A 5,831-nucleotide genomic window follows, 5' to 3' on the forward strand; every position below is an offset into this window, starting at 1 on the left:
GGTTGAAACAAAAAAAAGAGCATGAATAACCACAGTTGCTCTCGTAGGAACAATGCATGCTCTGCCATGTTTGAAAAAAAAGCCTCATCTCACTTATGAGCCAGATATCAAAGCTGACCAGATCCTGATGCTGTGGACCGTGAAAGTGAAATTCTTCACCGTCTTATCCACTTGTGTTGCTATTTCAGGGAGCTATGAAACTCCCAATCTCCTGAACACCTTTGAGAATTTCATCAAACTGACCCCCAATGGCAAGAATGGACAGGGTCAGCTTGGATTGATGATCATAATTCAGGCTCAACCAATCTCCTGGAGCATTTTGAGAATGCAATTAGTAGTGAGTGTGGCCACCTCTCTGTACTATGGTGATACAGATCCTCTGATCGTGCTTGCCCCACATGGCTGATATTGAGTAATTTCTTGGACATGCTGTGTCAGGATCTCCTGACTTAATCCTGTCTCCCTTGCCCTGACTGAGAACTTTCCCTGAGACTTTGTGACGCGACTATTTGGTCGAAACATATGTTTGTTGCCACAGCTGCTGACAAATCCTTGACTGACTGCTGGTAATAACAGTGCTAAGCTGCCTGGCTTATGCCTGTGATAAACAACCAGGCAAGACAGGAGTACTGTGAAACATTAAGTTCTAGTTGAGACATCAAAGTGCAAAAATGCCAGAGAAAGGCAGAGATATTGTGGCAGAACATGTCTCAGGTGCTGAAAAGCTTGCAGAGTTCTTTCAGAAAGCATGTACTTTGCAGACAGGCAATTCTGCATCTTGATGTAGCATTTTTATCTAACTTCTGGCTCATTTTGCTACATTTGCAAATATCTCATGAGTTAGACATGAGTTGGGAAGCATGGACTGGGAGCAGTTGTTCCACGGTAAGGGAACTATAGACATGTGGAGACTGTTTAAGGAACAGTTGTTGGGAGTGATGAGTAAATATGTCCCTCTGAGACAGGCAAGAAGGGGTAAGATAAAGGAACCTTGGATGACGAGAGCGGTGGAGCTTCTTGTGAAAAGGAAGAAGGTAGCTTACATAAGGTGGAGGAAGCTAGGGTCAAGTTCAGCTAGAGAGGATTACATGCAGGCAAGGAAGGAGCTCAAAAATGGTCTGAGGAGAGCCAGGAGGGGGCACGAGAAAGGCTTGGCGGAAGGAATCCGGGAAAACACAAAGGCATTTTACACTTACGTGAGGAATAAGAGAATGATCAAAGAAAGAGTAGGGCCGATCAGGGATAGCATAGGGAACTATGATAACATAGGGAACATCCTTCAATTCCCTCGTCCAAGTCATTAATAAAAATTACAAACAGTAGAGGCCCAAGGACAGAGCCCTGTGGAACTCCACTCACCACTGACTTCCAGGCAGAATATTTTCCTTCTACTACCACTCGCTGTCTTCTGTTGGCCAGCCAATTCTGTATCCAAGCAGCTAAGTTCCCCTGTATCCCATTCCTCCTGACCTTCTGAATGAGCCTACCATGGGGAACCTTATCAAATGCCTTACTGAAGTCCATATACACCACATCCACAGCTCGACCCTCATCAACCTTTCTAGTCACATCCTCAAAAAACTCGATAAGGTTTGTAAGGCATGACCTACCCCTCACAAAGCCGTGTTGACTGTATTTGATCAAGCCATGCTCTTCCAGATGGTCATAAATCCTATCCCTCAGAATCCTTTCTAACACCTTGCAGATGACAGACGTGAGACTTACCGGTCTATAATTGCCGGGGATTTCCCTATTTCCTTTCTTGAAGAGAGGAATTACATTTGCCTCTCTCCAGTCCTCAGGTACGACTCCAGTGGAGAGCGAGGATGCAAAGATCTTCGCAAGTGGCGAAGCAATTGCATTTCTCGCTTCCCAAAGCAGCCGAGGACAAATCTGATCCGGGCCTGGCGACTTGTCAATCTTAATGTTTGACAAAATTTTCAGCACATCAGCTTCCTCTATCTCTATCCATTCCAGCATGCACACCTGCTCTTCAAAGGTTTCATTCACTACAAAGTTGGTTTCTTTCGTAAAGACAGAAGCAAAAAACTCATTTAGGGCTTCCCCTACCTCCTCAGACTCCACACACAAGTTCCCTATGCTATCCCTGATCGGCCCTACTCTTTCTTTGATCATTCTCTTATTCCTCACGTAAGTGTAAAATGCCTTTGTGTTTTCCCGGATTCCTTCTGCCAAGCCTTTCTCGTGCCCCCTCCTGGCTCTCCTCAGACCATTTTTCAGCTTCTTCCTTGCCTGCATGTAATCCTCTCTAGCTGAACTTGACCCTAGCTTCCTCCACCTTATGTAAGCTACCTTCTTCCTTTTCACTAGAAGCTCCACCGCTCTCGTCATCCAAGGTTCCTTAATCTTACCCCTTCTTGCCTGTCTCAGAGGGACATATTTACTCATCACTCCCAACAACTGTTCCTTAACCGTCTCCACATGTCTATAGTTCCCTTACCATGGAACAACTGCTCCCAGTCCATGCTTCCTAACTCATGTCTAATCGCATCATAGTTTCCTCTTCCCCAATTAAATATCCTCCCATTCTGCCTAATCCTCTCCTTCTCCATAGCTATGTAGAATGTGAGGCAGTTATGGTCACTATCACCAAAATGCTCTCCCACCACAAGATCCGACACCTGCCCCGGCTCGTTTCCGAGCACCAAGTCTAGAATGGCCTCTCCCCTCGTCGGCCTGTCAACGTACTGCGTTAGGAAACCCTCCTGAACACACCTTACAAAAACAGCTCCATTCAAATCTTCTGCTCGAAGGAGGTTCCAATCAATATTAGGAAAGTTAAAGTCACCCATTACAACAACCCTACTGCGTGCACACTTTTCCAAAATCTGTCGACCTATGCTTTCTTCAATCTCCCTGCTGCTATTGGGGGGCCTGTAGTAAACCCCTAACGAGGTGACTACTCCCTTGCTGTTCCTAATTTCCACCCATACTGACTCAGTAGGCAGATCTTCCTCGACAAAGGAAGCTTCTGTAGCTGTGATACCCTCTCTGATTAGTAGTGCTACACCCCCTCCTCTTTTCCCCCCTCCCTATTCTTTTTAAATGTTCTAAACCCTGGAAGATCCAGCAACCATTCCTGCCCATGAGAAACCCATGTCTCTGTTATGGCCACAACATCATAGCACCAGGTACCAGGGTCAGCAAGTTTGCAGATGACACAACGGTCGGAGGTGTCGTTGACAGTGTAGAGGGCTGTTGTAGGCTGCAGCGGGACATTGACAGGATGCAGAGATGGGCTGAGAGGTGGCAGATGGAGTTCAACCTGGATAAATGCGAGGTGATGCATTTTGGGAGGTCAAATTTGAAAGGATAGGATTCTTGGCAGTGTGGAGGAACAGAGGGATCTTGGTGTGCAGATACATAGATCCCTTAAAATGGCCACCCAAGTGGACAGGGTTGTTAAGAAAGCATATGGTGTTTTGGCTTTCATGAACAGGGGGATTGAGTTTAAGAGTCGTGAGATCTTGTTGCAGCTCTATAAAACTTTGGTTAGACCGCACTTGGAATACTGCGTCCAGTTCTGGGCGCCCGATTATAGGAAAGATGTGGATGCTTTGGAGAGGGTTCAGAGGAGGTTTACCAGGATTCTGCCTGGACTGGAGGGCTTATCTTATGAAGAGAGGTTGACTGAGCTCGGTCTCTTTTCATTGGAGAAAAGGAGGAGGAGAGGGGACCTAATTGAGGTATACAAGATAATGAGAGGCATAGATAGAGTTGATAGCCAGAGACTATTTCCCAGTGCAGAAATGGCTAGCATGAGGGGTCATAGTTTTAAGCTGGTTGGTGGAAAGTATAGAGGGGATGTCAGAGGCAGGTTCTTTACGCAGAGAGTTGTGAGAGCATGGAATGCGTTGCCAGCAGCAGTTGTGGAAGCAAGGTCATTGGGGTCATTTAAGAGACTGCTGGACATGCATATGGTCACAGAAATTTGAGGGTGCATACATGAGGATCAATGGTCGGCACAACATTGTGGGCTGAAGGGCCTGTTCTGTGCTGTACTGTTCTATGTTCTATGTTCTATGTTCTATCTCCTGGTCTGGCTAATGTGAGAATTGGCTTGGTCATTTGCAGTTGTATCCCATGTTCGTGAATTGGTAATCTGATTAAACTCACAGGCCTTGACTTGAGAAAAATAAAGCACATATTTGATTGGTTGCTGTTGCACTCAAATGAAAAACGTGCAGTGTATATGCCATATCTTTTCCTAGCTCACAGTGTTTCCAAAATCTCTAGTTCAATACATCCCAAGTCGTCACCATCAAAGTCAAAACTAGTGAATACTTCGATCGCTTCATCTTTTGTTTTTTTTTTCTGAAATGCTATTTGTAATGAGGTAGTATTGGCAGGCAATTTTCTTTTACTTCTGTTGCCATGTGTGAATATTCAGGGATGGTGTTGGTGGGAAGATGCGACATGCACCACAGATGAGGCACGAACATTAGAACAAGTGCTGAGCATGCAGAAAAGGAGAGATTAACGGTTACCTTGGAAAAAGCATATTTGGAGAAAGTTGGGTGAGAGTGCTGAGAGAAAGCACTTTGGCGGCATGGTGGCTCAGTATTTAGCACTGCGGCCTCACAGCACCAGGACACGTGTTTGATTCCAGCCTTTGGTGACTGCCTGTGTGGAGTTTGCACATTCTCTCTGTGTCTGTGTGGGTTTCCTCAGAGTGCTCTCACAGTCCAAAGATGTGCAGGCTAGGTGATTAGCCATGTTAAATTGCCTGTTGTGTTAAGGGAGAGTTTGATTAGGTGGGGTGTAGGTCTGGCTGGGATACTCTGAGGTTTGATGTGGACTTGTTGGGCTAAGGGCTGTTATGGTTCCAGAGTGCTGATCTGCTGGAGATTACAAGGTCCAGAGCTGGATGAACACAGCAGGCCAAACAGCAAAGGAGCAGGAAGTCCGATGCCTCAGGCCTAGACACCCTTCTTCAGTTTTTGATAAGGCTGTTTTTAAAATTGGTTTAACGAGACTGCACCATTCCTAGGAACACTGCAATACCAGGATGATGCATGGAGAGGACAGAGCAAGCTGCTGTTCTTAAAAATCGGTTTAATATAGGGTCCTTAAGTAAAGAACATATCAGATATTAAAAGCTGATAAGAACATTTTTTTTAATTTGAAAAAATATACTTTATTCATAAGATGTATAAAAAAACACATTCATACACCTACCCAGTCATGCAAGCTGCTCTGGGTTACCCAGGGCATACGTACACCAACTAAAGGGAAAAAAAAAACAAAACATCGAAGAAAAAAATCAAAGCAAAGAAAATACACCGGCAGTCTTCACCCCGCACAGTCCCTGTTGGCCCCCTGACCAGTTGGGGAAGGCGCCAGCTGGACCCAGTTACCAGATAGGGCCCTTTTTTTCTATTCTGGATGAGGGGTTTCATACGGTGGTCTTTCCCCACCATGCCTTGGCGGCGGCTGCCCCAAGCTTTAGCGCGTCACTCAGCACATAGTCCTGGACCTTGGAGTGCGCCAGTCTGTAACATTCGGTCGGGGTCAGTTCTTTCAGCTGACAGACCAGCAAGTTGCGGGCAGGTCAAAGAGCGTCTTTCACCGCATTGATGGTCCTCCAGGCACAGTTGATGTTGGTCTCGGTGTGCATCCCGGGAAACAGCCCATAGAGCATGGAGTCCCGCGTCACGAATCTACTCGGGATGAACCTCGACAAAGACCACTGCATCCCCCTCCAGACCTCCTGTGCATAGGCACTGTCCAGAAGGAGGTGATAGACAGTCTCGTTCCCGCTCATGCAGCCGCCTCGAGGGCAGCGTGCAGTGGCACAGAGATTCGGGGCG

General features: G+C 46.4%; 1 pseudogene; it reads right to left on the minus strand.

The window, feature by feature from the left end:
• Positions 1 to 4,991: 4,991 nt before the first annotated feature.
• Positions 4,992 to 5,155, minus strand: LOC132207916 (U2 spliceosomal RNA; annotated as a pseudogene).
• Positions 5,156 to 5,831: the final 676 nt, after the last annotated feature.

This window comes from Stegostoma tigrinum, unplaced genomic scaffold, assembly GCF_030684315.1.
Source record: "Stegostoma tigrinum isolate sSteTig4 unplaced genomic scaffold, sSteTig4.hap1 scaffold_203, whole genome shotgun sequence".
Classification (NCBI taxonomy): Eukaryota; Metazoa; Chordata; class Chondrichthyes; order Orectolobiformes; family Stegostomatidae; genus Stegostoma; species Stegostoma tigrinum.